Below are 12,523 nucleotides of genomic sequence, written 5' to 3'. Positions count from 1 at the left end.
TTCCTTTTTTTCTCTCAGGTTTATTGTTCATTCATGTTCAGTACTGAATTTTAGAGGCAGGTACAGTTTGTTGAGGGCCTTCAGGTTGACCCAGACTTCTGGTGCCCTTCTCTGAGGGTTTTCTTGTCAAATTCATCCATATGAATTTTGTCTTCATCTTCTGCAAAGGCTGAGAAATGCCCAAAGTCACCACGGATTTCCACGACAGAGAAAGGGTTCCAACACTTAAACCACTATGCCACCTGACTCTCAAGTGAGTTGTCTCTGTGTTGGTCTGTGTTCCATCAAATGTCTATCAACTTATGATGATCTTGTGAATTTTAGAGGATTAATTTTGTAGGCACATTTCTATGCACTTTAAAGATATTTTAAAGATGGAGCCCCATGGAGCTCACCAAATGATTCCTGAGTACTCCCGTCAATTGCCATGGGACTCTGTTTCTGAAGTGTGTAGATACTGAGGTTTTAGAGTGGGGAGCAATCAACTCTAGAGCTCCCCAATCATATAGAAACAGCTTAAGGCACTTGTTTTAAGGTGGAATGGGAACTGTTGGATTTCTCAGTTTTAGATCATTTTACGAGTGATGTGAAAGTGGGCAGTTTACTAATGCTCCTTCTAACTCTATTAGTGGTTTAAAGATGGCATGGGTCCCATTAAAATAAGTGTTTTAAAGAGGGGCACATCATCTCCTTTAGTGAAAGGGGCTTTGGGGCAAAAGATCCCATAGAAATTGGTGTCTCAAGAGAAGGGATTCAAAGCAGGGAAAGATCATGGAAAGAAGTGTCAAAAGTGTGTGGATCTCCTCTAGAGGATGGATTCAAAGGGAAAACATGGAAAGGAGTGTTAAAAGTGTACTGGACCCATCAAGAGAAGAGATTCAAAGAGAAGAGAGAGAAATCCCATTGAAAGGAATGATTTAAAATTGTGGCATTTAAGGAGACATTGCCAGCCTGTATGATGAGAAATTAAGCCGATGGGTGAGCTAGAAAGGGAAGAAGGCAAGACTGTGTGATGGAGAAGAGTAAATTCTTCTGGAACAGAAAGATTTTGCAACTGCTGAACTTGTATGGAGACATATATAACATAAAAATCATGTATTTAATTCATCTTTTCAGAGGGGGGGGGTCGATTTTTCAACAACACACCTCTCTAGCTCCAAGAACTAGCTTGATAGGCTGGAATCCTGTTGGAATTTGTGTCTTGAATTACAACTGCACAGTTATGTAACATATCCACTCCAGTAATATAACACATATTTACTATATGGGAGAGCTGGTAAAATCCTCATTCTATATTGGTGTCCAATGTGCAATGGGAATGAAGTGCACCACATTAGTCCAGATGTGCATTGCATTGGTCTCAGTGAGCACCCAGTGCCAATGTGCATGGGACACATTTACCAGTGTCGTATTATGCACCTTTATAACTGAACAATCTTTCTGCCTCTGCTATATAATGCTACAGTGCTACATTGTGTTAAAGATCACATATGATTCCAATGTCAAAAAGGAAACTGGCAAGGTCTTTGAAACCTCAAGGTGGTTTTGGAACTTTTGCAGCCAACAAAAAGAAGACATATTGCCCCCTGCTGTACACTTCTAAAATGAAGATCTCATAGAATCATAAAGTTGGAAGCAACCACAAGAGTCATATAGTTCAACCCCATTCTGCCATGCAGGAAAACATAACCAAGGCTTCCCGATAGATAGCCATCGGGTCTCTGTTTAAAAACCTCCAAAGAAGAAGATTCCACCACACTCTTATGAATAGATTTCAGTTAGACATCAGATGAGGAAGTCTCTGTGTGGTAATCTTCCCCTAAACCAGATCAACCCAGATTGAGAATAAGCACTCTGGGTTGTCGGCAAAGCTACAGAAGTTTATTACAATTTAGCCAAATACGATGCAAGTACAAGCAATACGCTTCAAACAATACAAGCACAAATTCACAGAGAAAACACAGTTCTGACAACTATTCAGACTTCCCATTTCCTCCCCTGATGCTGAGAAGAGAGGTAGGCCAGTATCCAAACCAGGACTGGCTGGGTGTTCCCCTGATTTCATAGCCTGCAGGAGAACATTCCCTTGGCAGGAAGAAATGTTGCTGATAGTTGGTCAGTTTAAAGGACCAATCCTTTCTAGGGTTGCCTCCTGGGAGGACATAAACTTGGAGGAAATGGTGACGTGGATATGCTGATGAATCTCTGATTAACTCAAGGGTTCAGTTCCATGCAAGACAAAAGGTGAAAGACTCAAGAAAGAAAGATAGTAGTTTCAGATAATCAGGGGCTTGGCTGCCCAATCAGAAAGTTAATGAATCCATGTTTGCTGAGTCCCCTCTTCTATGGGGGCAACATACCCTGAGCCTCAACTGAATAGACAAACTTCCTGAACTCATTCTACTGACAAAGGGGATCATCTGTCTTACACATATATACAAAATTTTATTGTTATCTGCCTTGGGAAATAGCTAGAGTGATCCTGGCCACAATATCTGTTCTCAAGGGATTATGCAAACTGGGGGCACAGGAAGATAGCTGCCTTCAAGATATATTTTAATACATTCATTTGATGCAACTTATACATTTTATATCTTCAGGAATTGGCATAGTACACAAAAGATACAAGTTAACACACAAAAATCTTCAAGTTGATATATTGATTAAAGGGTTCGTGTTGATAAAGTTTTTAGGGTACAATTGCTGCTAAGTTCGTCTCGGAACCTAGTGGAAACAACTCTTACAATCAAATTTTTTTCCTAATGGAATCCCTTTTCTTGTAGTTTGAATTAATTGTGCTATTGTTGTTTCCTAGTCTCTGAAGTAGCAGAAAACAGATTTCCTTCCTTCTCAACATGGCCTCCTTTTTAATATTTAAATACAGCTATCATGTCCCCATTCGATTTTCTCGCCTCCAAACTGAACAATTTAAATCAAGATTGGATGATAATAAAACTACTTTGGATTTCCATTCAGGAAGCATTTTATAACTTAGATAGCACAACAAATGTAAAAAATGGATACCATACAGAGATTTAAAGGTGTTTTTAAAAGATCAACATAAATTTAAAACACAACAGGAATTGTTGGAAGAAAGAATGGAAATCAAGTGGTAGAAAAAGAAACAACTCTATGAAAGTTACAAAATGGACAAAATGATTTTGAATATGAAGAAAACAAAACTGAATTCAAAATCAACAAATCATGCATCTTTCATTTGAAGGGAACTGCATAATGCAGGCACCTGCAAATAAAGATTTACAAATTGTCTGATTGAATTTGTAAAAGGGTGATGGCACAACAAGCCTTTGAGAAAAACTACAGTGTCTGGCTTTACCCGGGGGCTATCTGTATACCTTCTGTTAAAATCAAGACCTTTAACATACAGAGGCACTTTAGGCAAGGTGAAAAGATAACCAAAATGAGTTTACTGAAAACAAGATGAATAAAGGGTTAACTCCATCCAGGACTATTATAAAATAGCTTAAAACAATACATTACAAAAGAAGATTTTGCTGGTTGCAGTCATCTCTCTGGAGTCTTTGAAAGTCTTTTGCCTCTGATGCAAAGTGATGGTTTACAAGCAGATGCTTATAAACTGTCTCAACCTTTCTTTGTGGAGCTTTGGCTGACCAAAAGCTTCTGTTGTCTCTGGGACTCATGGTATATGAATACTGCTGAATGCAGGTGCTAAGGATGCCTGTTTTGGATTGCCTGGGCCTAGGATTACCAGACAATGACCAGGCCACTAGTCTCTGTAGCGCTACTGCAGAAAAATGAGGAGTCTGGCAAGAGAGCTCTGTGCAGGCAAAAGGAATAAACCAACTAAGGCTGGCCTCTAGGTGGATTTTATGCTCCACCCCATAACTAATACAAATGGAGGTATCTACACTGTTAGGAAAACCTATAAATTGGTGGTATCGGCAGGTTTTTGAGTAATTACATTGGAATACCGCCGATTTCTGGGCCTGAATATATTGCACAATATTTATCTAGCCTAAATATATTGGGTTTATGGTTCCCGTCCCCTTGATCAGATCGTGTAAGTGTTATTTATTGCTATATAATTGTATTGTTTTACTTTGCTTAATCATGTGTTATTATGTTGCTATGTAATGTTTGTGTTGTTTTTATGATTGGAAACCGTCCTGAGTCCCATCCGGGAGATAGGGCAGTATATAAATAAAGTATTATTATTATTATTATTATTATTATTATTATTATTATTATTATTATTATTATTATTATTACACAGCAAACAAGATAGATATGCTGGATTTCGTATCACAAAATCACAAGTCGAACACTTCCCAAGTGTCTAGGACTTTGTGATGTATTTTCAGATGGTGCACGCAGATTCCAGTGGGGTGGTCTTTTGCAGTTGGCAAATCGTGATTTTGTCAATGTCTATTGTTTCCAAATGCCAGCTGAGATCTTTTGGCACGGCACCCAATGTGCCCATCACCACCGGGACCACCTGTACTGGTTTCTGGAGTCTTTGAAATTCAATCTTGAGGTCCTGAGAGCGGCTGAGTTTTTCCTGTTGTTTTTCGTCAATGCGACTGTCACCTGGGATGGCGACATCAATGATCCAAACCTTTTTCCTTTCCACAACTGTGATGTCTGGTGTGTTGTGTTCCAGAACTTTGTCAGTCTGGTTTCGGAAGTCCCACAGTATCTTTGTGTGCTCATTCTCCAATACTTTTGCAGATTTGTGATCCCACCAGTTCTTTACTGGTGGCATAAGTTCCAATGAATCATTTGGGCCACATAGTTGTGCCTCTGTTTGTAGTCTGTCTGTGCAATTTTCTTACAGCAGCTGAGGATATGATCAATGGTTTTGTCAGCTTCCTTGCAGAGTCTGCATTTTGGGTCATCAGCTGATTTTTCGATCTTGGCCTTAATTGCATTTGATTATTATTATTATTATTATTAATAATAATAATAATAATAATAATAATAATAATAATAATAATAATAATTGGGGAAACTAAAGCAAAGAAGCTGAAACAGCAGTGCCAAGACTTCACAAAAACTTGCCAAGCGATGAAAGCATGTGTAGTCAACAACAATGGGAATTGTCTTAGACTGTGGCACAGGAAGATAGGATACGAGATATGAGTGCCATGACAACTTTTAGCAGCAGATTTCATGAAAGACCTACAGACGAAATCTTGATGTGATGAAGAAAGGCAAAGGTTGCTACAAGTGAAAAGCAAAGGGAACCAGGCAGGGTAAGAGGGAGACACGGCATCCTCTAGAGCTGATTCATAGCAATGCCTGTTGTTCTTAATTGCCTTCAAGTCGAGTTAAACTTCTGGGACCCTATGAATAAGAGGTGTCCAGGTCACCCTGACATTCACAGCCCTGCTCAGGTCTTGCGCACTCAGGGCAGCCCGAGCTTCTTGATGTAGTCTTTGAATCTGGAAAGCAGTCTTGGTCTTTTCCCACCATCATCTGCTTTCCCAATCATTATTGTCTTTTCTTCTGAGCTAGCTGTTTTCATGACATCTCTTGATGAGAACAGATATTTGCTCACCTTTTTTAATGATGACAGCAGATATACAACCACCAATTAAATTTTTAAAATGAGTGAAGCGCTTCAAAAACTGCAGAAGACCACTGAATTTAAACCACACATTCTCAAAACAAGAAACTTATTGCAGTATTCAACAAATTCTGACTCTGACTGAGACACTTCCCCCACAGTGTTCCTTGTTATCAACTGTTCTTTTCAAGATTGAAGAGATTGCACCCATGCTGATAGCTGTATTTACACAAACCTTAGGAGTCAAGGGATGCATAAAGGGAATCTCTGAACTCTGAGCTTTTTCCAAGGAAAGTCATTGAGTTTCTAAGGTATCAAGAAAGGCTCTGTGATTATGGGGACCGTTCTGTACTTATTTATGTAACAACCTTGTAGTCAATTAATGTCTCTCAGACAGACACTCCCAAACCTACTTCAATGGACACGAACCACGTGAAGAAAAGGGTATTCATTCTTCTGGCAATCTGATCATGTTCTACCCCACTCCTGCCTACCAGCAAAGCTGCAACAAGGTCATGCAGCTAGGATCCTGGTTGTAACAGCCTCACTGTTTCTATTGCCAACCTGACCACCAGTTGACAGAATCCCTTTTTCTTTGCATGACTGATGCCTGAAGGAGCAGTTATGACCATGGCAATAGCTCCATGATTGTAACTATAGACTTTACCAAACCAGCCTATTACCTTTTCTCAATCACATTAAGAATAGAATCAAAGAGCCATAGAGTTGGAAGAGACCTCATGGGCCATCCGGTGCAACCCCATTCTGCCAAGAAGCAGGATAATTGCATTCAAAGCACCCTGACAGATGGCCATCCAGACTCTGTTTAAAAGCCTCCAGAGAAGGAGCCTCCACCACACTCTGGTGCAGAGAGTTTCACTGCTGAACAGCTCTCACAGTCAGGAAGTTCTTAATGTTTAAGTGGAATCGCCTTTCCAGTAGTTTGAAGCCATTCTTCCACATCCTAGTCTCCAGGGCAGCAGAAAACAAGCTTGCTCCCTCCTCCCTATGACTTCCCCTCACATCTTGATACATGGCCATCATGTCTCCTCTCAGACTTCTCTACTGCAAACCAAACATGCTCAGCTCTTTAAGCAGCTCCTCATAGGGCTTGTTCTCCAGACTCTTGATCATTTGAGTCACCCTCCTCTGGACACATTCCAGCTTGTTGACATCTCCCTTAAGTTGTGGTGCCCAGAATTGGACACAGTGTGATTCCAGGTGTGGTCTGACCAAGGCAGAATAGAGGGTGTCTAGATCCAGGGAAGTCATGCTCCCCCTCTATTCTGCCTTGGTCAGACCACACCTGGAATACTGTGTCCAATTCTGGGCACCGCGATTTAAGGGAGACATTGACAAGCTGGAATGTGTCCATAGGAGGGTGACTCAAATGATCAAGGGTCTGGAGAACAAGCCCTATGAGGAGTGGCTTAAAGAGCTTGGCATATTTAGCCTGCAGAAGAGGGGAAGTCATAGGGAGGAGGGAGCAAGCTTGTTTTCTGCTGCCCTGGAGACTAGGATGCGGAACAATGGCTTCAAACTACAGGAAAGGAGATTCCACCTGAACATCAGGAAGAACTTCCTCACTGTGAGAGCTGTTCGACAGTGGAACTCTCTGCCCCGGACTGTGGTGGAGGCTACTTCTTTGGAGGCTTTTAAGCAGAGGCTGGATGGCCATCTATTGGGGGTGCTTTGAATGTGATTTCCTGCTTCTTGGCAAAATGGGGGTTGGACTGGATGGCCCATATGGTCTCTTCCCACTCTATTATTCTGTGATAATAATAATAATAATAATAAAACTTTATTTATACCCCGCCACCATCTCCCCAACGGGGACTCGGGGCGGCTAACATGGGGCCATGCCCAGAGCAATACAATATAACAAAATATAAAACAACATAACATAGCACCATTAAAAATACAATAAATGCATCAACATCAAGAAATCAAAAAACAGTAAAACAAGGGCAGGCCACGTGAACACAAAGATAAAACCTGGAGTGAGAGGGACATAGGGGTACTCCACTGCGGGCAGGGACATATGGAAGTGGGGTTATCTAGAGGATAGATGTTCGGGGTGGGAGTAACACAGAAATAACAGAAGTTACTCACCAAAGGCACAGCGGAAGAGCCATGTTTTCAAGTCTTTCCTAAAATCTAACAGCGTGGGAGCTTGCCTAATTTCAGTAGGTAGTGAGTTCCACAATCGGGGGGCCACAGCAGAAAAGGCCCTCTCCCTTGTACTCACAAGGCGGGCCTGGGATAAAGACAGTGGTGCTAAAAGGGCCTCCCCGGATGATCGTAAAGATTGGGCAGGTTTATGAAAGGAAATACGGTCACGGAGGTAGGTGGGTCCCAAACCATTTAGGGCTTTATAGATGATAGTCTGCACCTTGAATTGGGACCGGAAAATGAACGGCAGCCAGTGGAGCTCCTTAAACAGGGGAGTGGATCTCTCCCTGTAACTCGCCCCCGTTATTAATCTGGCTGCCGAGCGTTGGACCAATTGTAATTTCTGGGCCGTCTTCAAGGGAAGCCCCACGTAGAGCGTGTAGATTCTATGACTAGACTCCTATTGATGCAGGCCAAAATCCCATTGGCTTTTTTAGCTGCCGCATCACATTGTTGGCTCATGTTTAACTTGTCCACAAGGACTCCAAGATCTTTTTCACACGTAGAAACATACCATTATAGGAGTAATCAATTTCATGCCTTGCTGCAACAAATTTCCCACAATCACTTTTACAAACAGCTTCACTTCCCATTTGCCCTGTCCAACACAGCGGGATTTTTAAAAATCTCTTTATGTTTTTCCCTGTTTTGCTGCAATTGTGCCTTCACGCTGTGTTAACCTTCTCTCAAGACCTTCATTCATGTCAATACTGAATACTGCTGCAGAAGAAAATAAAAACACAAAGATGAGTGGCATAACAATAACGATACTGGATTCAGTGGCGTTTTTTTTTTTCCATCAATGGGAAGAGATGATCCAATCATGAGTCAAATACAATGTGACCACAGGACAGCTACAACATCATGCGCTAAGCTCCATCAAGAGATACTGTCTGATTTCCATTCGGGAAATCAAAATATAGGTTGAGTGGCACCTTTGACCATTGTACGATCAGAAGAGACTCCTAACTTCCACAATGACTACAAAGGTTAATTGCCATGTCATGAGACAAATGTACAATATCATAATCCATGAACAGGACACCGACTAATATTTCTTGTCATCGTATAGGAAGTGGACTGTAGCCATTTCGGTTGTCATGTTGACCTCCAACCCAGTGAGTAAAAGTTTATCAAGGTAACGAAGTTCCAGCCCACCTTGAAGAAGTCTTTGCTTATCAGCTGAGTCACTTAAGAAGCTGTGCCTCATCCTGGAACTCTGACAAAGACCGTGTCTTGGTTTTTCCCCTTCATTGGCTTTACTGGTGAGCCTCATCTATTGTTCGGAGGATATAAGCTTTTCTGTTGCACTCCAGTCTCACCATAAGAAGGTGAAATCGGCAGACGTAGTCCAACCGATAATTCCACCAAGAACTCAGTTCCTACCCACATATTCTTCAGTCTTAAAAGACCCTTTGCAGTACCAGCTGTGAAAGGAAACTGGAAATCTCTCCAGAGCAAAATCGACAGACCATGAAGATGCTTCCTCGGTTTTTCTGGATTGCCTTTTGGCTATTTTACATCTCAACACCAGGTAAGTCCCATTTTATATCAGGGTTAGCTCTGCTATGATATAGCCTCAAGTGGCAAGTGCTGGGCTGGGGTTGGCATCCTTCCATGTCATTTTATTGTATTTTGCACTTTATAACCTCTTCTAATGTGCCGGTCACATCACATTCCCCAGGTCTCAATCTCATTGGGGTGCCTCTGGTGTTGTTATTATTATTATTTTGCATCAGAAGTGAATTGAGAACATACTGCAAGTCGCTTCTGGTGTGAGAGAATTGTCTGTCTACAAAGACGTTGCCCAGGGGACACCCAGATTTGTTACCATCATGTGGGAGGCTTCTCTTATTATGTATTTATTTATTTACTACATTTATAGTGGCTTACAAATCAAATGTACATACAATATATTATTAGCTTAGCACAATATAAGCATTAAATTACTATATTGTACTATATCATTATATGGTAATATTACAGTAGAGTCTCACTTATCAAACATAAACGGGCCAGCAGAATGTTGGATAAGCTAATATGTTGGATAATAAGAAAGGATTAAGAAAACGCCTATTAAACATCAAATTAGGTTATGATTTTACAAATTAAGCACCAAAACATCATGTTATACAACAAATTTGACAGAAAAAGTAGTTTAATACACAGTAATGCAATGTAGTAATTACTGTATTTATTTATTTATTTATTTATTTTACAAACTTATATGCCGCCACTCCCCTAGGGCTCGGAGCGGCTTACAAGAACCAGCTAAAATCAACAATTTAAAAAACATCTTAAAAACATCTTTAAAAAACATCTTAAAATACATCTTAAAAAGCATCCTAAAAGCACCTTTTAAAACATCAACATTTATGAATTTAGCACCAAAATATCACGATGTATTGAAAACGTTGACTACAACAAGGTGTTGGATAATGCAGAACATTGGATAAGCGACTGTTGGATAAGTGAGACTCTACTGTATTAGTAATATTGCATTTAATATATAATATATAATTAATATTATTGTATTATATTATTAGTATAATATTGCATTAGATACAATATTATATGTATATACAATATATTATATATTGATAAATTATTATAAATTTTATAATATATATATAATTATATAATTATATAATTAGCATAGCATGTTGCTGTGGCACAGGAGACAAGATGGAACTATTTTCCTGGCTCTTAGGTTGGTATGATGTCTTCCTGGGCCCCCCGTTCTTCACTCTGGCCCCTCTTATGTTCCCACATGGGAAGCTGGGGCTGACAGACAGGAGCTCACCCTGTCTCCTGGATTCGAACTGCCGACCTTCGAGTCAGCAGTTCAGCCAGGACAAGGGTTTAACCCATTGTGCCACCATGGTTCTGGTGTTTTGAAAACATACCGCTCATTTCAAAATGTCCCTTTCTTCAGGCCCAAAATCAAGATTTGTATGTGAGAGCCAAAAGGCTGCACACTTTTGCTAAAATCATGTGTCATTCATGTGGAGCATAACACTCCAAGTGCACTATCGTACCAGATTTTTGGTTAAAGGATAGCCAACCTGTACCTTTTTTGGCATGTTAAGGTGAGGAGCAGCACAAAGCAAGTTAAGAAGATCCTCCATGCCCAAGAGCAGTATGCCATTGAATGCTAGTTGTTGGAGACGAGCATTAAGAAAACACTGCACTTTTCATGAGCTGTTTTTTAATATTCGAAAGGGGCATCTCCTGGGGTTCTCTAAGGAACAGTGGTTTGGCCACTTCTTCCTTTGAAATATAGCTTATAGTATTTGCTGTTTGGGGGCAGTCTCCCACCCAAGTTCTAACCAGATCTGATACTTCTTAACATCTAAGATCCGGCACTTACATATAAGTAAATCTGTGTAACTATTCAATAATTCATGAGACAGGGTTTTAGTTAGGTCATCTAAAGAGTACTTCAATCGCTCAAAAACTAATGGATAAAGCATGAGGATCTTGGATGAACCATATGTCTTATATTTTATATTGTATTTAATTGTTCTTAATGGATTTTATATATTGTTGTGATTTTAACTATGTTGTCGGCATCGAATTATTGCCAATTGTGTAAGCTGTTCTGAGTCCTTCCTGGTGAGAACGGCGGGATATAAATGCTGGAAATAAATATAAAATAAATAAATAATGATAAAGTATAGGGATAAATCTTCACTGGAGAATTAATACAGTTTGACACAACTTGAACTGCCATGGCTCAATAGCCATGGAATCATGGAAGTTGCAATTTTACAAGGTCTTTGTCTTCTCTACCAAAGAGCACTGGCACCACAATTCACTTTTCCTGTATGATTTTTAAAATATATTTTGTCTGATGAAGACGTCAGTTGAAGTTGCATGATGTATTTTGTGCCTTTTAGTTAGCCTAAAAAAAATTATATTATTGTTTTATGGATTTTCAGCTTTTGTTTATTTAATAATTGCTCAGAATTGCATCCACATTGTGCACATGTGCTTCAGTACCTCTATAGAAGCAGTTGGACTTCTTTATTGAATGCAAATGGGCTATATTCAGTTCAAGGATGAGAAATGTAATTGTGTTGGTAGCTCCATTGGGCATCGTGGTGCATTATCCATGGCTACTCATGTGCATTGTGTGTTAATTCACATGTGCCTTACCCATCTGCATTTGTCAATGTAAACTCGCATGTATTTGGGAATTTGATTATACACAACATCACTCTTCAGAATGAAGAAGTATTGTACAACCACCATGTAATGCCAAGTGGGTGAAGATAAACTGCCTGCTTGATGCAAGATCTCAGCTGGGTTGCTGTTAGTTTTCTGGGCTATATGGCCATGTTCCAGAAGCATTCTCTTCTGACGTTTTGCCCACATTTATGGCAGGCATCCTCAGAGGTTATGAGGTCTGTTGGAAACTAGGCAAGTGGGGTTTATACATCTGTGGAATGTCCAGGATGGGAGAAAGAACTCTTGTCTGTTGGAGTAAAGTGTGAATGTTGCAATTGTCCACCTTGATTAGCATTGAATGGCCTTGCAGGTTCAAGGCCTGGCTGCTTCCTGCCTGGGGAGCAACATCTGGCTACCAGTATTTTAAAACTCTAAAATTAGGACAGTAGATAAAAGAACAACACTCAGAACAGAGGAATTCCAGACATGAATCAATCAAGGCCAGCTAACACCTCCCACCAAAGGATTCCCCCAGGCAGGAAGAAAGCAAGCTTTGAAGCTTCAAGACCATTTCATGCTTATCAATGTGATCAATTATAACATTCACACTTGCCTCAAACAGACAAGAGTTCT

At 40.2% G+C, this 12,523-nt stretch overlaps 1 long non-coding RNA gene across 1 annotated transcript in view; it reads right to left on the bottom strand.

Moving 5' to 3' along the window:
* LOC103280079 (uncharacterized) overlaps positions 1-12,523 on the bottom strand; it is a 69,091-nt gene that overhangs the window by 4,677 nt on the left and 51,891 nt on the right. The window lies entirely within an intron of this gene.

The sequence above is a fragment of the Anolis carolinensis genome, chromosome 1, assembly GCF_035594765.1.
Source record: "Anolis carolinensis isolate JA03-04 chromosome 1, rAnoCar3.1.pri, whole genome shotgun sequence".
NCBI lineage: Eukaryota > Metazoa > Chordata > Lepidosauria > Squamata > Dactyloidae > Anolis > Anolis carolinensis.
This window is presented reverse-complemented; position numbering and strand designations above follow the sequence as displayed.